This window comes from Canis lupus, chromosome 30, assembly GCF_011100685.1.
Source record: "Canis lupus familiaris isolate Mischka breed German Shepherd chromosome 30, alternate assembly UU_Cfam_GSD_1.0, whole genome shotgun sequence".
NCBI classification, from domain to species: Eukaryota; Metazoa; Chordata; class Mammalia; order Carnivora; family Canidae; genus Canis; species Canis lupus.
Window position 1 is genome coordinate 28,918,019 of NC_049251.1, and position 22,189 is coordinate 28,940,207.

The 22,189-nt window shown below is 44.0% G+C and overlaps 1 protein-coding gene and 1 non-coding gene across 2 annotated transcripts in view; both read right to left on the bottom strand.

Moving 5' to 3' along the window:
• The window catches only part of DAPK2 (death associated protein kinase 2), a 124,222-nt gene that overhangs the window by 65,682 nt on the left and 36,351 nt on the right, over window positions 1-22,189 (bottom strand).
• On the bottom strand, window positions 7,848-7,952 carry LOC119866964. Its single transcript, XR_005381916.1, has one exon. It is a non-coding gene; the product is annotated as a U6 spliceosomal RNA (small nuclear RNA).

Genomic DNA, 22,189 nt, shown 5'->3' on the forward strand with positions numbered 1-22,189 from the left:
TATTTATTTATTTATTTATTTTTTATTCTCTTTCCTTAAGATAAAGTCCAGAAAATGGAATCCTTAGCCAAAGGGTATATATATTTCTTAAGGTTTTTTATGCTGACAAATTATCCTCCAGAGAGACTGTCCTATTAATACTCCTAACTGCCATAAATATTGTCAGCCCCTATATTCCCTACTCTATATGCATCTTGCCAAATACTGGCTCATTACTTTTTTCAGCTTTACTATTTTGATATTCAAAAGATGATATCTCATTATTGTTTTAACTTGAATTAAATTAATTAACTTGTAAAAAAGAGGTAATTGACTTGTCATAGATTATTAGTGAGAATGAACAACTTTTCCTATGTTTATGGGTGATTTGAACTGCATACTCATATCTGCTTTGCTAATTTTTCTATCGGGGTGTTTGCCTTTTTGTTAGTATTTATGACAGCTCTTTATATATTTGTAATATTATCTATTTGTCACATATGTGCAAATATTTTACCCACCTGATTGTATTGTCTACAAAGGAGCTTCGGGTCCTCTTAGTAGCAGATGGTGTTAACCAGTTTTTCCCCTTTATCTCTCTCTACTCCTTCTTGTCGCTTCAATCACCCAGATGCTGTGCTTGAAGCACAGTGAGGGAGGTAACTTGTGGCTTGGGGTGAAACTCTTGACTTGGTTGGTCACCTAGGCACTCAAATCAGGTTATATACCTTCAAACTTACTGCATAGGCCCAGGAGAACCACCGCCATTTCTCATCCTCCACACCTGCTCCCTTCCTCAAAGTAACCTCACTTTTCCTCCTGGTGATGTCCCTCCTCCTGGTTGATAGCAGGAAGGGATGGCATCTGAGGGTGCGCAAGTCCTGCTGCAGAGGGGGCCTGGTGACCCCTGAAGGGGCTGCAGCTGCATGGGGTGATCAGCTCAACAGACCCTTGAGGGATGAAAAACATCTCTCTTGCCCCTGGATTATCCATTATATTGTTTAGTGTCCTTTGTAACAGGATACACATGATGGTTTTCTTTCAGAAATCAGCACCACGAAGAAGTCTGTCTACCCTGAAAAACTGATACTCTTCCTCATTTCAGAAAATGAAAATGACATAATCTATCTTATTTCTTTTTTGTTATCTTGGTGGTCAGTAGCAACTATGATGGCCTAGATCCTGGGTATATTTTCTTCCTCCTTCCTTCATGCCAGTGGTTCTCAAACTTTGGGGTATTTTGGAATCATCTGGGGGAACTTCATTAAAATAGATGCCCACTCATGTTCTCTCTGTCTCAGAATAAGTTAACAATATCTTTTTAAAAATGGAGTGCCTGGATGGCATAGTCAGTTGAGTGCCCAACTCTTGGTTCTGGGTCAGGTCATGATCTCCTAGGTTATGAGAATTGAGCCCCATGTGGGTCTCTGTGCTCAGCATGGAGCCTGCCTGGGATTCCCTCTCTCTCCTTCTGTCTCTGCTCCTCCCCCTGTTCGCTCTCTCTCTCTCTAAAAATACATACATAAGATCTTTAAAATGCAGATTCCAGGCCTTGCCACCTATTTGATAAATCATACTCTTTGGAGGGCACGTGGCTTTTGATCTTCTACTTTTATTTTCCAATTCTATGTGCTTCTTATTCTATGTTGTCTCCAATCCTCAACACACATAAATAGGAAGAACTAACTATAAGTGGTTCTGTGTTCCCATCACCGTAGCACAGAGAAAGACAGCTGCGGAGCACACCTGCAAAGACAGAACTCGGCCTATTTCACAGACGGCTGAAGAAGCCTCCAAACCATAAAAGATCCAAGACAGAACCACCCAAATACTCACTTGATCCCAAAAGGTGATTGATCTCAGAGCAGAAGGCATTTCCCATAGAATTAAAATGATGACACCCCATCCCCCTCCCCAGCTCACAGGTGGCCCATCCCTTCATCCCCACCCTCAGAGGGATTTGACTTCAGATCCACACCCAGTCTCCCACAAGCCTGGAGGTGGGGTGGGTGGAAGGGAACAGGTCCAAGTCTTCTTGGATTCAGATTCCTGTCCAAAGCCTCCTCCCATCCCTCCCCTGCTCCCAGAAGCCAGAAACTCTGTTGGGCAAGTGGCTCAGAGTTGCAGCTTTGCCACCTCCTCTCTCATCACCACCCCCAATTAGAAGCTACCAGGCATTCTTGGGGCTGCCACTCCCCAATTCCTCTAACTCTGCTGCTCTAAGTCATTACAGGATTTGCCACTGCCTGGCATGTTGCCTTTGAGCCTAATTGTCAGAATGCAGGAAGGGTATGTGTCACATCCAATGTGATTTATTTTTTCCTCTGTCTACCCAAATTGCAATCTAGAATAGACCCAGCCCATGGCCTCTTTGCTCTAGAAACCCACTCACAGGGCCTTCCTCACTAGCTGCCTCAGTGTGTCCCTGTCCTTGCACACATGACCCATGTAAGAGTCACAGAAGGGTAGAAATTAACCAGCCGCACTCTGAGGGCATAGGGAGCTCTGATCTGGGAAGGACCCTAGGATAACCCAGTCCAGTTCCATTACTAGCTGGCTCTGGTAACTTGAGTGAGTTTCTTAACTTTTCTTTGCCTCTGTTTCTTCATCAGTAAGATGAGGATGACAACCACCTCATAGGCTGTGATAGGATTTAAATGTATTGACAGATCTAAGGGCTCAGAACAGAATGTGCCATATGATAAACACTTGTAAGTATGATCTTAGTTCTAGCTCTCTGGGCTTCAGTTTCCATGCCTGTAAAATGGAAATAATACACTTAAACTTGCAGGAATGTTAGGGAATTTTAATTAGAGAAATACAAGGACACTTAGCACAGAGCCTGGCATATCCTCCCTGCTCAGTGAATGGTTTCTAAATGTGAAAGATAAATAAATGAGACAATGAATATCCTGATTCAGAGGAGATGTTTTCACCCAAGGTTGCAGGCTGCTCTTTCCTTCTCCTCAATATCTCAGAAAATCACTTCTACCCTTAGACAAACAGGCCAAGAGAGCAGTCACCGGCTCCCACATGGGCCCCACATGGGCCCCAGACTGGCCGGACAGGCACATTCTTGCCTTATCTTGAGAGCTGGCAGGTTCCAGCTTTCCCTTCAGAGCTGAATGAGAAGCTGAGCCACATCTCGACAGATCAAGGCTCAGGACAGCCAGGGGACAGACTATCTCCCTTGGATCTCCTGCCACTATACCATTTCCTGCAGGTCAAGGACTCTGCAGGATCCCCTGCCAGACACTGGGTCTGGCTGGTGAGCTTCATTTACACACAGAAAAGGGTCCCCAGATAATCAGAGCTCTTTACCTGGGTCTCTGGGTCTCTTTTGGGTGGGCCCACTCCCAGGGCCAGACCCTGGGAAATTGCCAGAAAGCACAGGTAGGAGGGCTGAGATTGTCAGGACCAGGGCGACAGATGCCCTGTGTATACAACTCAGCATTCATCACAATTCTTACTGCCCTGAGCTATTCTGATTGTCTACTTGCCTGAATCCCACAGCCATGCCTTCCTCCCATCCTGCAGAGCTAAAAACTCCTATAAGGCAGGGACAGTGCTGTCTTGTTCACTATTGTGCTTTTGGCATTTATCAGGGCTCAGGGCCTGTGAGTTGTATAAATGAGTCTTGAGTGCAGCCACTGGAGACACAAAGATGAACAAATGAAGTTCCTCATTCATATATGAATCACCAAGGATTTGAAGAAGGTACGTTTGCCAATGTCTTCTCTGAACTAAACATTCTGCGTGTTTTCTTTCTCACGCTCTCTGAAGGCAGCACCGTTCTGTGGAACTTCACTTTACCTCTAGGACACCTAAGCTCACACAGGGTACACAGTAGGTGCCTCTTTGACACAGACTAAACTCAGCTCAGAAGCACCACATGTATACTCCGCTGGCCACCCGCCCAGTCCCTCTCTGTTTTGCAAGGAACTTTCTCATGATCCCAGTGGAGAGGAAGATGCAAAGTTATTTGGTCAAAGTTCCCCTTCCTTTCCAGCTGAGGAATTATCTGACCAGGCTGGGATTGAGAGTGAGAATGGTCCACAGGCCAGGTGTGAGAGCCAAGTCTGTCCAGGGCACAGCCAGGGGAGTGGGAGGGACAGTCCTGCTCCCACAGCTGCCAACAGCTGCTTGTCACGGAACTGTAGGGTAAAACCACAGGGGAGAGGAAGGACCCCTCTGACAGTTGAGGAAACACTCAGGGCTTGCCCAAGGTCACAGAGCAATTCACAGCTGGGCAGCCTGAGATCCCAGGTCTCTCAGCACCTGTTCTGTGTCTTTCTTCTTTCTTTCCTTCTTCTTTCTTTCTTTCTTTCTTTCTTTCTTTCTTTCTTTCTTCCTTCCTTCCTTCCTTCCTTCCTTCCTTCCTTCCTTCCTTTCTTTCTTTCTTTCTTTCTTTCTTCTTTCTTTCTTTCCTTCTCTCTTTTTCTTTTCTTTCTCTTAAGATTTTATTTATTCATGAGAGACACAGAGAGAAAGGCATAGACACAGGCAGAGGGAGAAGCAGGCTCCCTATCCCAGGACCCCGGGATCACAACCTGAGCCAATGGCAGATACTCAACCACTGAGGCACCCAGGCGCCCCTATTCCATGTCTTTCTAGGATGGCAAGGATTTCCAAACTTTTTCTGGTAGCAGAGCTCTTTCTCTTTTCACTTTTTCTTTCTTAAATTTTTAGCAAAGTAATGCCCATGACCGTGGCTAAATAAAAATGAAATTGCACAGAAGGCGGTAGAGTGGAATCACACACAGAGGAAAGCCCCTAAGTCTGCACCAGAAGACTCAGTGTGAAACCACTATAACAAATGTCCCCTTACATCACAGCCTCCTGCTTTTACTTGGTGCCTGCTATGGAGGCAGAGGAAACCTTGCTCCCTGCACAGACACCCCCGCAACCAGGTCTACCTGCATTTTATCCCCACAGCTCCTGCCATACCCAGACTCCTGAGGTATCACCATCTGTAACAAAAGAGACCTCTACAAAGCACCAGGCTTTCCTGTGGCTCGGGCTCTGATGAGACAGCAGTAGGGAGGAACCCACCTGTGTCACAGCTGTAACAACATAAATAACTAACAGCTACTTAGATTAGCGTCATGCAGGCCTAAATTAGTTGAATCCGATTACTTTCCTACCAATTGGCATAATTCAGCTATGCTGCAGAAGAGAAAGGAAATTTTGATGCAAAAGGAGAAGGGATAAGTTGGAAGTGGGGAGCACTGAGGCACCTAGGAGAAAGCAGAGAAAGATGGGCCCTGCAGCGGAGGTCTTTGGGGGTGCTAGAGGTCAGCATGAGGGCACCCAGAGTTGGAAACTGGGACGAGAAGGTGATAAAATGTGTCAGAAGGATGCAAAAAGAAAGGGTGGGAGCACCTCAATTGCTTATTCCTCAGCCGTTCCCTTTTGCAAAACACTTGAAGTCAACATTCTTCAGCCACCTCCAGTACTGACAAAGAAAAGAGTTCTGGTCTGCACCGGATTCAGCTGTGCTGCCCACTGGATGCTGAAGGCAGGAACTGGCTCATTCTGCTCTCTCTAGATCACTGTCCAGCCATGAGGAAATGCAGCTTGTCACCTAGATAGGACGGTTACCATACATGATGGTGCAATCTCCTTCCTTCCTCCTCCTTCCCCTAAGCTCTCACAATGTGCTTTTCTTCCTCCAAAATGCAGAGCAAAGGGGTGCCTGGGTGGTTCTGTCTTTTAAGCATCTGCCTTCGGCTCCAGTCATGATCCCCAGAATCCTGGGAACAAGTCCCACATCAGGCTCCTGGCTCAGCAGGGACTCTGCTTCTCCCAATTCCCTCTGCCTGCCGCTCTCCCTGCTTGTGCTTGCTCTCTCTCTCTCTGTCAAATGAATAAATAAATCTAAAAAAAAAAAAAAACTAAAATGCAGAGCAAAGACACAGTCCAGGAAGATAACAGCCTCTTTCAGATGAGGATGGGAAGGAAGTAGGGGCAAAGAATTCCAATCACAGCTCCCACCACGATCTTCCTGGAAATCTCCCTCCCAGGGCCCTGGGCTGCACTTCCTCTCCTTTCCTCACCACTGAACATTGCACCCCCAAGAAGATCATTCCTCAAAGTGATATATTTGCACCAGTGGCATTGACTTCACCTGGGGAGTGGTTAGTAAAGCAGAATTTCAGACCCCATGCTAGCACTACTGAATCAGAATCTGCATGTTACCGTGACCCCCATGTGAGTCATGTACATATTAAAGTTTGAGAAGCACTTTGTTAAAAAAACTTATATCAAGCCCCCAATCTACTACTTAATAGAACTCTGAGTATCCAAAAATTCACTCCACATTCTCTTTGGTTCTGGCACTTCTTGCTGGAAATCTGGACCTATGAGACTGTTTACATACTTTGGTAAAGGACAGAATAATGAGCAAACACATATTAATAAATATCTGTTGAACGATTCCTCTCTTGAATAATAATAATAATAATAATAATAATAATAATAATAATTGACTCTTACAAGGTAGCATTATGATTTACAAAGTGGTTTTATAAAAAAACAAAACAAAAAACAAAGTGGTTTTATGTGAGCTCTCTTATTTCATATTTACCAAATCCCTAGGAAGCCCTTGGGGACAGGTATTTTTACCAATTCCCATTACAGAGGAGGAGCCAAGCGTGGGGGTCTTGAAGAGAATGGCATAAACAGCCTTAAAGGTGGCACCTTGGAGCCACAGCTGGTGGAAATGTAGCAGCTCAACACGGATTAACCATTCATAGAGTTTGGAGGAAAGGGTGACCTGATTCTAAAAAATGTTTTAGTAACAAAGTTCATCAGAAATTCCTTCCTTATTTGGGTGTTCTTGTTGGGAACATGAATCAGCTTTACCTGCCTTAGTAATGAATAAGATTCTATATATGTGCTTTGATCAAATATGGCTTTGAAGATTAACAGATCTTGAAATGTCTTCAAGTGCTCCTCTTATCAAGTCTTCCATAGCATCTATTATGGTAATTTGCATGTAACTGTCAATAAATATTTTTGAATGAATGAATGAACTGATAGATAGATGTGGCAAATTTGTCAGAACATATCTTTTCATCTGTCATTGGAGAGGGCTGTAAACTGAGCTATGGGTGTGAGAAACTGGGGCCTTACCCCTAAAATATAAACTAGATTCCTGATACCATCTTGTTTTCTTTTGATCTGCCTATTTAAAGGGTCACACATATACACATGCACACAATTCCATTTGGCAGAGGATTATAGTTAACTGAAGTTTCATAGAATGAGACCATAATGTGTCTGATTGTCTCATATGGTTTGCAATCTGGCACAGAAGGCAATTCCCAGGAAAGAATTTCAGGACTATTTTCAGAATTGACAGCATCCTTGGAAGGTTCTCCAGTTTATTTAAAAACAACAACAACTGATCACTCATTATTTTGTAGTTATATCTTGCTCTATTTTACGAAGACTTTTTACTCGTTTTTAAAAATGAGAGCTACCATTTATTTCTTGTTATATTCTAGGCACCATTTTAGAATGTATTAACTCACTTGGTCCTCTTAGTGATCTGATAAGAGAGGTATCCTGATTGCCCCATTTACAGATGAGGCTCCTGGAGCTCAGAGAGGGTGAGTAATTTTCCCCAATCACACAGCTAGGAAGGGGCAAAGCTGGAATCTAAACCCAAAAGAACTGGCTCCAGAGCCTTACTCCTGACCTTGCTTGGCTCATCTAGAGTTGATGGGAAATTGGTAAAAAACAGACTCAGCAGCCTGGGGAGAGACAATGAGAAAGGAGGTCAGGATTCAGATCACTTTGACAGCCAAGCAGGACCGAGTTTGATCCATCCTTGAACATCACCAGAATGTGTTGGGAACTTGGCCATGAGAGAGCAATCAATTCAAGTTTCGTGTCATCCTTGCGCAGGGGCCATGCTAATCTTCTCTGTATCGTTCCAATTTTAGTATATGTGCTGCTGAAGCGAGCACTCAATTCAAGTTTCTACAATCAATCCAAGTTTCTACAATCAAGTTCTTTTTTTTTTAAGATTATTTATTCATGAGAGACACAGGCAGAGACATTGGCAGAGGGAGAAGCAGGCTCCCTGTGAGGAGCCTGATGTGGGACCCAATCCCAGAACCCCAGGATCATGACCTGAGCCCAAGGCAGACACTCAACCACTAAGCCACCTACGCATCTCACCAATCAAGTTCTGACTGAAACAAAAATCACCAACTGACCCCTGAACCCGAATGTTCCTTTCTACCTCAGTCACAAGTAATTGTAGACTTTTAGGATAGGCCTGCAGAGGCAGAGCACCCATCCTCAGAACCTACAGCCACTTGTCTACAGATGCGATAGGTGATCCCAGGACTCAGGTGGCCTGGGATCTGGTACCAGCTTCCTCGAGAGAGCTGTCATACTTGGGTAAGTCATAAAGTCTCTCAGCCTCTTCCTACTCTTCTATAAAATGAGGGTACTCCCTGCCTATGGAAGGCTGCTGTGAGGCCCACCCATGACAATGGAAGTGAGCACACTTTGTAAACTGCAGAAGGTCACACAAACACATGGACAAGCTTCATGGGTCTCATGCACAGACACAGTGGGCAGCTACTGGTAAGATCTGGGGGGCCTCTGACCCCATACCACGTTTCTTTAAAGTAGTATTCCTTATAGTACTGGAGCTTTTTAACAGAGAATCATCAAGCTAATAAAACTGGCAACAGAGAGAGAGAGAGAGAGAGAGAGAGAGTGTGTGTGTGTGTGTGTGTGTGTGTGTGTTGCTGGAGGTGGGGGGGTAGGGTTGTGGGCAAATCCTTTATCAACTCATTCAAAGCAGGAATGAGTAGGAATGGGCCCTAGGCTGGGAGGCTGAAGAGGGCAGGGGCGGGATGCAGGGAGGTGAGGAGGGGAGGAACTGACCTTGGGAGCAAGGACAGGGCCTGCCTGCTTTGGCTCTTCTCTGCTCCCTGCAGGCCACATATCCAGATCCCATCCCTCTTCAGTGACTGAAAAAGTCAGAACCCAGAAGGCCAACACAGCCTAGGGTGTGAAACTGACCTATATTCATGGGAAGATTTAGTGACCGTGCTTCATCATAGCCAGTCCCATTGCTGGCAGAGACCTAGACACATGCTGTAGACTGCAAGATAAGGTCCTTACGGGGTATCTAATGCTTCCAGCATCACCAGGATTCTTGTTTCTTTACTTATCCCTAATAAAGTTCAACAACCCAGGTTTAATCTGCCACGTGATGGAGAGTAAATCAGTCACCCTATCTGGACCTTAGTTGCCTCATTTTGGGGGAAATATTTTTATTTATTTATTTATTCATGAGAGACAGAGAGAGAGAGAGAGAGGCAGAGACATAGGCAGAGGGAGAGGCAGGCTCTCTGCAGGGAGCCCGAAATGGGACTCGATCCTAGGGCCCCAAGATCATACCCTGAGCCAAAGGGAGATGCTCAACCGCTGAGCCACTCAGGCATCCCTTAGTTGCCTCATTTTTTAAAAAAAAGATTTACTTGTTGGGGTGCCTGAGTGGCTCAGTCAGTTAAGGATCTGCTTTCATCTCAGGGTCCTGGGATCGAGCCTTGAGTCAGATTCCTCTGCTCATGCTCTCTCTCTTGCTCTACTCACTCTCTCCTCAAATAAATAAACAAAATCATTTAAAAAAAAAAGATTGATTGATTAATTTGAGAGGGAGAGTAAGAAAGAATAAGCACAGGTGGGAGGGGCAGAGGGAGAGAGAGACAATTTTGAACAGACTCCCTGCTGAGCACAGAGCCCGAGGTGGGGCTTGATCCCATGACCCTGAGATCATGACCTAAGCCAAAATTAAGAGTCAGATGATTAACTGACTGAACCACCCAGATGTCCCTAGTTGCCTCATTTTAAATGAGATGACTGATGTAATCCAGTCTTCAAACTTCTTAACTAGAAAAGCCCAACATGTAAAACAAATGAAAAGAGAAATGCAGGGATGGAGAAGCCACATGCTCAATCCCCATTCCCCTTTCTCCTGTGTTGGCCCCCAGAGCGGGGGCTGTGGCTCCAAGGAACACAGCTTGAATATCACGAGGTCAGATGGACTCTATGTTCCCGTCTATCTCTAGCTGATGGGACTCCATGGTTCATTCTGGGAGCTGGTGATGAATGTCAAGGTGAACTGGGAGCCAAAGTGATTCTTACAGCCAAGTCCAGCAACCAGGCTACACGGGAAATTGGCCAAGCTTGGAGTTGGGGGGGATTCACAAAGTTAAGCAGACACAGCTTGCAGCTGCCCATGGAGAATTCATCCCTTGACTGAATTCGTTTGCCATATTTAAGATGAGGTTATTAAATCTTCCTTACAGAAGAACTCCAAATATATATATATATAAAATTATACCCCCCTCTCCATGAGGCAGAGCTGAGTTCCTCTCCCCTTGAGTGTGGGCCAGACTCAGTGACTCACTAATAGAGCATGGAAAGGGAAAAACAGTAACCTTCCAGTGAAGAAACCTGGTTGACACCTTAATCAAGTCATCAAAATTAACATCACCAGTAATGAGTCATGTTGATGTCAGCTACCCCCTCCTAGCAGGGAATGAGAAGGGTACTTCACCTTGGTGGTATTCTTGCCCCAAGTTCAGAATCTCATGAGGAAAACATCAGACGAACCGAAACAGAGGGACGTTCTACAAATACCTGATCAGGACTCCTCAAACTCCTCAAGATCGTGAAAAACAAAGAAAGACAGAAATAGTCACAGACCAGAGTTCCTTTGTCCCCTGTATTTCCTGCACATTAGTACTTGGACCTAGAGGTTTGCTCAGATTCAGGTTTGAATTTCTGACAAAACTCTATAGGTGATTCCGTGCCTAAGGAGACATGACAACTAAATACAAGGTGGTATCCTAGATGAGATCCTGGAATGGAAAAAAGGACATTAATGTCAAGACTGGTGAGAGCCAGAGAGAGTCTGGAGTATAGTTAACAGTAATGTACTAATGCTGGTTTCTTAGTTCTGAAAAATATGGGTATGTAAGATGTCATTAGAATTAGATGGACTTGGGTAAGGGGTATCCAGGAACTCTGTGTGCTTATCTTTGTAACTTTTCTGTAAATCTCAAATAATCCTGCACATCTGAAAAATTCCAAAATAATAGTATCTACCTTACAGAGTTGTGATGATCAAATGGATACAAAGAGCAAAGAACAGCATCCAATGCACAGTAGATTTTCTATAGATATTAATTACTCTTATTATTACTACTACTTTGTGCCAACCCAGAAAATAGAAAATCATCCTATTCTATTTCATGTTCTATTGTACTGGAGTTCATATGGTCCGCAAATATTTCAGTGATGCTTGTGACACCGAGACTTGGTACATGTCTTCTGAATAAGGTTTCTGAATCAACTTGGAGGTCATGCAGTCCCATAAAAGTTTTTGTCCAATCTCATTAAAAACAATTTTTTTCAACTTCCACAATTATCAGTTCCTAGCCTTCTCATTTCGTCTGCCTACTGACTCCCCACTCTGCTCGATTATCTTAAAGCAAATCCCAGACATAATAGTATGTCATCTGTAAATATTTAAGGATGTGTGTCTCAAAGGTAAGAGCTCCTTTTTAAAAACTATAGCCACAGTACCTATCATACTTCTAAAAATAAAAATAATTCCTTAATATCAATACCCTGTTGGTGCCAATATTTCCCCTATGGTGTCATAAAGGTTTTTCACAGTTTGTTTCATTGAATCAAAATCCTATTAAGGTCCCTCTGTTGTAACTGATTGAGAATGTCTCTTAAGTCTCTCTTTTTTTTTTCTTAAGTCTCTTTTAATCTACAGATCTCCTTCTCCCCTCTCTTCTCTTTTCCCTGCTTTTTTCTCTTCCCTCACTCTTTTCTCTTTCTCTCTTTCCCTCTTTCCATCTCTCTCTTTTTCTTAAAATTCATTTGGTGAAAATACTCAGTCTTTTGCCCTGCAGTTTTCTTTTCCAGTTCTGGCTGACCCATTGTGTTGTTGAACATGTTTCTCTGTCCCCTGTATTTCCTATGGATTAGAAATTGGGTCTAGAAGTTTGATCAGATTGAAGTTTGAGTTTCTGATAGAACTCCATAGGTGCTTCATTAGGAGCATACACAGCTGTCTCTCTGTATTATTAGCAGCTTTTGATGATCAGTATCTAGAGTCATTCATTCAATGTGGGGGATGGGAGTAAAAATCATCATCACTGGGGCACCTAGGTGGCTCAGTTGGTTAAGAGTCTGACTCTTGATTTCAGCTCAGGTCAAGATCTCAGGGTTGTGAGATCGAGCCCCATGTTGGGCTCTGTGCTGGGCATGGAACCTGCTTAAGATTCTTTCTCCCTCTCCTTCGGCCCCTCCCCCCTCAAAAAAAATCATTATCATCATCCCATGACTTGCCCCATGCTGATACCTTTACTTGGAAGGGACAGCTTCTTTTAGACCAGTAGAATGTCCTGAGGGTTTGGAGCTCCTTAGCAGGATGCAGACTTTCAAAGTTGTTACTGCCCCGTTGGCATGGTGTGGAAGTGGGGGTCTCTACTGATTGGTTTGGTGGGGCCTTCCCCTCAGCTTTGATCAAAGCAATCACATGGTAGGCCCCAGGGTTTGGCACAGGCTCTGGGATGCACACAGGCTCTTTTTCATGGGCTCTCACAAATGCACTGGGCATGGGCAGAACTGCCTCCTGCATCAGCCAAGACACAACCCAAGACATAACTCTAAAAGCCACACCCTCCCTTTCAGCAGCCACAAGTTGTTTTTTGACCTAACATTCTTGGCTTCAGGGCCAAAATAGTGACGACTTCTCTTTCTTTCCTTTGCAACATTAATTCCTTCTATTCTATAACTCCTTTCAGGTGAGGGTTTCAAGAGCTTTCAAAAACACTCTCTTACCTAATCCTCCCAGCACTTAAGTGAGTAGGGAAGGTGACTAGCAGAGAGCTCCACTCCCCAGGCAGGGAAACTGAGCCCAAAGAGCTCAGCTGGACTACTTGCTCTCCTGCTCTGGCCTAAGGCCTATGCTTCAGATCTTGCCTATACGAAGACAAAGACTGTCTTGTAAGTCCAATACCTTCCCCTGGGGAATCTTCCTACCTGTGATATTGGAGGAGCTAAGAAGCTCTCAGCAAGACAGGTTCCAGTCAGCTTGTAGCAAATTATCCTGCCTAGATTTTCCACAAAAGCAGCAATTTTAAGCATTCTGTTCTACTCTCAGGCTGTGTGTGATGCCATGTGTTTTGATCAGGGATTTAGTAAACAGTCACCATACATATTGGAAACAAGAACAGAAACATTATCCTCCCTTGACCCAAATCCCAGCTGCCAGTCCAGAAATACCACATGCAGCTCAGGAAAGATGTGCAGGTGCTGGAGAAGACATAGAAAAGGATGTCCAAAACAGCCCAGGAGGTGGGAGGACAGCCATGTACCCTCCCAAGATGGGAATGGGCTTGTACCAATCTGCCTAGAGTCCCTCATGCTTGAGGCCAACAGCCAACACTGGGAGACAGATGGCCAAGGTGGAGGCGGGAGTGGGGAAGAAACAAGAAACTATGTTGCCCACAAAGGAGGGAAAGTGAACACAAGGACTGGATCCAGGAGTAGAACCAGACCCATCCCACATAAATCTCTGCAACATGGGCAAAACCAACCTGCCCAGCATTGCTCTGCCTATGCCATCTCCTGGCACCCCAACAAGAGGGCTTCAGCACCAACCAACACCAAATGGTTCCAGCCCACCATACCGGTCCACCTGGCTCCCCCATGCCAGCCCTGACTCCTCTGGTACCATAGCAACACCTACCACCAAGGTCTATACCAACCTGAATCAGACACATATAGCTTTTGCCAGTTTACCAAAAAAAGGCCAGAGTCAGAGAATCAGCTCTTAGCATCAGAGGCCACAGGCTTCAGGGTGACCGATCAGAAGCAGGAGACACTAAAGTAACTTCTCTCCTCATATTATGTTCTGGTTTATATGATACATATTGGCTCCTGACACTCCCCAGCTAAGGATGTACAGAAGGGTCTTATGTCAGGACCCTCAAGAAACAAACTCCCCACAAATTGCCAAAGCAGACAGAGCCAAACAAGGAAAGTTGTCTGAGATCTCCCAGTGCACAATAAAACTTGGCAAACCTCATAGAACCATGGAAATAAAGGGAACTTCTCACCATCACCCTCACTTCCTAGATGGGACAACAGAGACCCAGCAAAGGGAATGGCCCTGCCCAAGTTCCCTGTTCTCCCAGGCAGCAACAAATCCAGGACCAGACAGGTCTCCTGACGGGCAGCCCAGTTCTCTCTCCTCTCCTCTCCAGTGTGCCTCAAGTTTCAGACAGCTTAGACCTGGCGCCTAAGGGGAAGGCCTGGCAGCTAGGGGAGGAGGAGGCCAAGTCCAGATTACATCAGTCTCACAGGGAGCCAAGCAGGAAGTGGAGACTACTCTTCCTTCCCACCCACAGGTAGCCTGGCTCCAACAAGTGGCCCAGCTCCAAGTAGCCACTGATAATGCAAGGAAAGCTCAAAGACAGGGGTGGGCCCATCCTCACTTCATCACGCTCATCATCACACAACCCTTTCTCATGTACCCCCAAATGATGGGAAGGCATAAGATCCCCTCAGCTCATAATCTAGCCAACCCAGTGCCCCCCAATTTTCCCTCTGCTCTCCTATCACGGCAACCTGTCTTCTGCTCACACCTGTCCAAGATGTCCACCTCCTCTTAGCTCCAGCCAGAGCTTTCTATCCTTGAAGAGCTAGTTGGAAGGCCCCTCCTCCAGATAGCCTTCTTTGCCTCCTGAAGTCCTCCCTCTGATCTCCCAGCCCTGAACAGTTAGTGCTAAGAAGGAAGGCAGAGGCATCCTCCTAGAAGGCATGTGCTTACTCTGCCCTGGGATTCTTCCTAACTCACTGGGACAGTTCTCTGATGGGTCTACTAATTTCTGTGGTTTAACTCTTATGTTTTTTTTTTAATAATAAATTTATTTTTTATTGGTGTTCAATTTGTCAACAAACAGAATAACACCCAGTGGTTTAACTCTTATGTTGGAAAAGTACCCAAGAGTAAGACCAAGAGACCTCCTTTCTAGCACATCAAACAGCTTGGGACACACAGCAGTGTTTGATAAATGCCATTTAGCACTACAGTGCTATCATATCAAGAATGATACAATCTAAATGACCATCAACTGACACATGGATAAGTGAAAATTTGCTATATCCATACAAAGGAATATTATTTGGCAATTAAAAGGAATGAAGTTTTTGATGCATGCTGAACATGGATGAGTCTTAAAAAACATTATGATAAGTGAAAGAAACCAGTCATAAACACCACATATTGTATGATTCCACTTATATAAAATGACCAGCATAGGCAAATCCACAGAGATAAAATTAGATTCATGGTTGTATAGGGCTAGAGGGATTGGGGGACATGGGGAATGACTGTTAACGGGTATAAGGTTTCTATTTCAGGGTGATAAAATGTTCTAAAATTGATTGTAATGATGATGTGCAAATCTGAATATACTAAAAGCCATTAAATTGTGTAACTATAAAGGGTAGGTGAATTATTTTACTTAAAGAGATTTTTTTTTAAAAAAAGAAGGAAATAAAAAAAAATAAAATAAAATAAAAAAAGAAGGAAATATAAAAATACTCACATCCTTTTACTGAGTGATGTCAACTGTGCCTAAAGAGGTATAAAACCCTTCCACGTACATCCATCCTGGGTCTCATCTCAAAATCCTGTACAGTCACTATTATCTCCCTTTTTATAGACCAGGAAGTTGAAGCTTAAAGAGATAGCTAACTAGCCACAGACCTGGAACCCAAAATCAGATGATCTGAGTCCAAGTACAGTGCCCTTTGGGAATGACCTATGGAGAGACTTCAAAAGAAGAAACAACTCCATACACAAGGAAAAGCTGGAAATAAAACATCTTCAGCTAAGGAACTGCCGTAGAGTACAGCAACATGAATGTGATAAATAGGATCACCGCGTATTATAAAAATGTTAAGTAAACATGTGCAAATGGTATGTACAGTTTGATTTCCGTTTTTGTTTTGTTTTAAATACACTTGTGTGACCAAAACATAGTAGAGAACATGGGTGCAAAAATGTGCTGGGATGATGAATAGCCAAATGAAAACTTTCCTTTAAAAATTTCCTGTGTTGTTTTAACAGTAAAAAAAGAGAGAGAGAGAGAGAGAGAGAGAGAGAGGGAGGGAGAGAAAGAGAGAAACTAAACACTTGAATGGACACCCCCCACCAAGCAGCACAGCAGAGCACTATAATTATCCAGTCAGGGGTGAATTCCCTGGGGAATCAGCACAGGCCACTGAGCCGCAAGGTCACCAACAGCCTTACAGGCAACAAGGGGAAAAGGCAGGACCCCGTTTGTAGTCTGCAAACATAAGATCAAAAGGGGCACAGGAGAGTCAGCCAGAATTTATTCAGTCACTACTGATCTTTCCTTCAAAATGTTCCTTGTGTCCCTCTCATGGCATTCAGCACATTTTACTGGAATTCTCTTTTTATATATTCTTCTTCCTCAGGAGACTGGAGTCCTCAGGCAGAGCCAGGAATCACTCATCCTTGTATCCACAGGCACCCGATACAGTGCTGGACACACAGTAGGTCTATGGTACATGTTTTCTGAATGGAATTGACTAATCTCTCTTCATACCTGCCACTATCTTGAGCGAGACTGTTGCACACAGATACACTTTGTGCCACCTCCTGATCAGCATTCCTGCCCACAATCCTCCACCCACACACCCTCCATGTCCATCTTCCTGAAATGCTGATATCATTTCATTCTCCTCTGCTCTACCTGTTTACCCCTTCCCATCAAGCCTGAATGCCTTGGCCAGGCCCCAGGGCCCTTTCATCACCTGGCCCCATTCGACCCACCCAATTATCCTCTAGCTTCCCAGCAGGCGCAGCCCAACACACTCATTCCCACCTCCAGGCTCCAACTAGCCCTGTTTGCCTATCCTGAGATATCTCCTACCTACTCAACTCCCACCTTTGTTTAAAATCAAGTTCCAACTCCTCCTGAGGCCTTCCTGACCATGCCCACCCCCAGGGATCCTCGCCTCTGGATGTGTCAGCTCCAAAGCTGAGTATACCTAATAATCTTTTTGTACCCCTTTCTTTCCGTGTTTGTCTTTTTCCCACTCTCAAACTAGATTAATCTTCTTAAGGGCAGGGCAGGGTTACACTTCATCAGTGTGACCCACCACACCCACTGTTAAGACAGGCGCATTGTAGAAGCGCAATACATCTGCAAACCATATTGGTGGTTACATCTCAAAATCTGCAATATAGCTGTGGTTAGTAATGAAAATAGGTTTTTTTGTTTGGTTGTTTGTTTGTTTTGTTTTGTTTTCCGGGTGGTACAGAGACTGGTTCTAGGCAGCTGCACAACTGGAGCATGAGTAGGAGGATTTCTCAAAAGGGGCTTAGAAACTTAAATCTATATCATTAAAACAGCAGAGTCCTCTCTAGCTCCTGATGGTGCCCAGTAGCTTCCGCACCACCTAGAAATTTGTTAGAAATGCAAATTCTCAAGCCCTACCCCAGACCTCCTGAATCAGGAATTCTGGGAGTCAGGCCTAGCATCTGTGGTTTAACAAGCCCCCCAGGGGATTCCAACATCCACCAACGTTTGAGAACCACTAGTGCAAACACTTAAGAGGAATATCCTGGTATATCTGAAAGAGCACTTCCTCCTGTCTCTAAAAACTGTGTATGGATGTGATTTTTAGCTCCTATCTTCCTGTTTCCTATTATCTCTACTGCCACTAAAATTGAAAACTGCAGTTGGGAAAATTAGCAGAGAGTACTGAGCTATTAATAATAACTATTATTAATAGTTAGTACTAATACCCAGCCCTAGTAGTAACAGCAGTACTACTACTTGCTACTAGTACCAGCAATAACAATTATCAGCTTCTCAGTACTCTCTGCCAATTTTCCCAACTAAACGGTAGTTTCCAGGAGCAGGAGTAGAGAATAAAATTTATGAGGCACTGGGTATATGCATTCATGACCCTTCCAGGGTGACCATGTTCCCCATTTGTCTCTCAGGTGGGTTTTTTTGTTTTGTTTCCTTTTTAAAGATTTTATTTATTTATTTATTTGAGAGAGAGGGAGAGGGAGAGGAAGAGAAAATCCGAAGCAGACTCCACTCTGAGCGCAGAGCTCAATACAGGGCTCCATCCCACGACCCTGAGATCATGACCTGAGCCAAAACTAAGAGTCCAACACCTAAATGGCTGTACCACCCAGGTACCCCAGCTTCTCAGTTTTGACCAGTGATTTCTCATCATTCCCTAACTCCAGAGGACAACTGGAGACAAAGGCTACACTAGCTGCCTTCTCAATCATCTTGATTTGCAGTTTGCACTTGAATCATTCTAAGCCCCTACCAAAGGCTGTGGTCTCTACTTTGGATACCCGCCCCCACCTCTGAAAACACTGGGTCAGTCTCCTGGCATCTCCAGTTATATTCCATCCATGAAGACAAGCTTTACATGCTCTCATTCTTCAGCACCTGTCCAAGGGCAGATCACTGGGAGGCATGGGGTTGTGTGCACAGCAGCATCCCAGCTTCCTGCAATCTTGTTCATAAACTGTGGATGCTTGTCCTGACCCCATCCATCAGAAGAGGGTTCAAGAGGAGGACTGCAGTTTTGGGGAAGAATATACAAGGCATAGCATCACCTTGTAGAGGTGGCTGACTTGCTCTGTGGTCTCCTGGTCTTGGGAACAGAGCGAGAACAGATACCCAGGGCTACTTGGCAGAGGGCACCTGATCTGGGCCCTTAGGCTCAGCAAGTAATCAGGGCAAGGGAAAATATGAAGCCATAAAGTGAAGGGGTCCTCAGTAAAAATGGAGCATATTGGAGAGGAGGAAACACAGGAGGAGGGCTGGCTCAATCAGTAGCTTTGTACCCCCAGCAGTGTGACTGTGGGTAGCTAATTGCTTCCCATCTGTGAGTCTCCTTTTCCCTATACAGCTGGAAAGTGAAGATGATCTCAAAAACTCCCACAAACAGCCAAGTGTTCAGAAGAAAAATGATGTTCCAGCCTTACACTCTATGCCAGGGCTGCGGATGATGGAAACGTTCTGTAAGTGCGCTGTCCAACGTGGTAGCTCCTAGCCACACGGGCCTACTGAGCACCTGAAATGTGGCTACTATGCCTGAGGAATTTGTTTGTAATTTTATTTAATTTTAATTACTTTACATTTGAATTTAAATAGTCACACATGGCTGCTGGCTACTGCACTGTAACAGCACAGCTCTAAGTAAATTCATGAAATGCAAGTCGTTTAAAACCCTATCTCCACATAGTAAATGAAAAGTAAAAACTAACTTAATCTTCCAGTTTTAAAATGATTTAATTGATTTTTTTTAAAGTATTTTATTTTCAAGTAATCTCTACACCCAACTTGGGATTCGAACTCACAACCCCAAGATCAAGAGTCATGGGGTCCACTGACTAAGCCTGCCAGGTACCCCTAACATGCTTTAAAGAGCAGAGACTCAGGACCCCTTAAGAGGCCCAGGATGCAAAGCCCCTATTCCTGGGTCCTCATCCCAGCCTTGCCCCCAGCCAGCTTCGTGGGGAGCCAAGAGCCCCATCACCAACTTTAGCTCCACCTTACCTCTCTGTGCCCCAGTTCCTTCTGTAAAGTGCACACCTGTCACTCTGACTTTCCTACATAGTTGTGAGGACACACTGCAAAGTGGTACCCTAAGGAACCTTAAAAGTACTAACAAACACATTATAGTCACCACTCACACCCCACATGAATGCTGTTAATGACCTTTCTGAAGCCTCACTAAATGGCCCTTTAGCCACTCAGAGCTGGGGAGAGGATGATGATAATGTGGCCAGGAGCAAGGGCAGGTGGAGAAAGTTTCAGGCTGCCACTGATTTATCATTCAACAAAATACAGGCACACCTCAGGGATATTGCAGATTCAATTCTAAAACCACTGCAGTAAAGCAAATATCACAATAAGGCAAATCAAATGAATTTTTCAATTTCCCAATGCGTATAAAAGTTATGTTCACACCAGGGACGCCTGGGCGGCTCAGTCAGTTTAGCTTCTGCCTTTGGCTCTGGTCATTATCTCAGGGTCCTAAGATCAAGTCCTGCATCAGGCTCCCTGCTGAGGAGCCTGCTCTCTCTTTCTCTCTCTCTCTCTCTCTCTCTCTCTCTCTCGTTCTCACACATGCACTCTCACTCTATCAAATAAATAAATAAATAAAATCTTTTTTTAAGTTATGTTTATAATATACTGTAGTCTATTAACTATGCAATACCATTATACCTTAAAAAACAATATATAGGGGATCCCTGGGTGGCTTAGCGGTTTAGCGCCTGCCTTTGGCCTTGGGCATGATCCTGGAGTCCTGGGATCGAGTCCCACGTCAGGCTCCCTGCATGGAGCCTGCTTCTCCCTCTGCCTGTGTCTCTGCCTTTCTTGCTCTCTCTCTGTCTATCATGAATGAATAAATAAAATCTTTAAAGTATATATATATATATATATATACCTCAATGAAAAATGCTTAATTGCTAAAAACTGCTAACCACCACTTGACCTTTCAGTGAGTCATAATCACTGACCACATAGATCACCATAACAAATATAATAATGAAAAAGTTTGAAATAATGCAAGAGTTACCAAAATGTGACAGAGCCACAAAATGATCAAATGGTGTTAGAAAAATGGTGCCAAAAGACTTGTTCAGTGCAGGGTTGCTACAGACCTTCAATTTGTAAAAACAAAACGTAATAAAACAAAGCAGGATAAAATGAGGTATGCCTATATTCTATGTGGCTTAGATGCATTCAATAAATGTAATAAATCAATCTGCCAAAAATTCTGCTTTGAATTTATCTTACAATTATACCAGTACAAACATGGCACAAGAGTTTGTCTTATTTACTGCAGAATCCACAGTGCCTGAAATCATGCTTGGTAGTTAGAAGGTGAGTAAATGCTACATGCAGATACGCAGATGTACAAGGATGCTCATTGCGGTAACAATTCAAATGTCTACCAACAAGGGCACTAATTAAATTCATTATGGTCCATCTATAACAGGTGGTACAAGTAGCTGTGAAAAAGAACCTTTCTATCTCACACATACACACAGATCTGGGGAAAAGCACAAAATTTAAAAATCAAATTGCAGAACAACATTCTGATCCCATCTATATGTCCCTCTCATCCCACCTACATTCTAAAAACTACAGATTATGCATATATATGGTTGTATATGCATAGATCATTTCTGGAAGGATACATAGAAACTTAACAATGGTCACCTCTAAGGAGAGGCCAGAGAGGTTCAGGAGGATGGGGCAGGAAATATCCAATGCATTATTTGATTTTCTTTTTTATTGACTAGTTTTCTTTTATTCAACTATAAAAGTTAAACATGATCATGTTAGAAATTATATCTGGAATGTCACGTGGGCCTATATATATAACTGAGGGAATGACAAAAAAAATGTTTACATTGTAATGCAACTGGGGAAAATGGGATATAAATTGTACCTTCGGTGTGATCATACCGTGAAATAGACAAAAAAAGAACAACGTACAGATGCAAAACCCTGACACAGCCCCTGACAGTCTAGTCCCTGAAGACCTGAGGCCCCTGCCATCCTCACCCTGAGCCAATCCACAAGGTGGCAACCAAATCATTAAGGAGCCTCTCATTTCCACAGCCAGAGCACAGGAGGCAATCATAGTAACACTGCAAATGTCCTGAAAAGTGAGACCAGGTCCAGCTCCCTCACTCTGAGGGAATATGGAGGTGGAGTAAGCCTGATTTAACTCTCCCCACGGGCTGAGACTTTGTTCTTTGTTACTGAGATATTTTGGGCTGGAAGCTGCAAGCTGGAGGACCTAAAGTGAATCTGTGCAATCTTAAAAGACCAGAAACTAGCAGCTTAAATTCCACTAGGTGCCTTTGAGATTTAGTAATTAGAAAAAAAAAAAAAAAAATGAAGGCAGGCACAAGGTTTCCAAGCCGCTGAGAGGTCTCTGATTACCTTCAATAGCCCTATGGACACAAATACCTCAGGAAAACAGAAGTGTTCGCTTCAGGAAGGGGCAAGAATTTAAAAGCAAAGAACCTAAGGGGTGGAAGGCCCTGAGATACTATCTAGCCCAACCC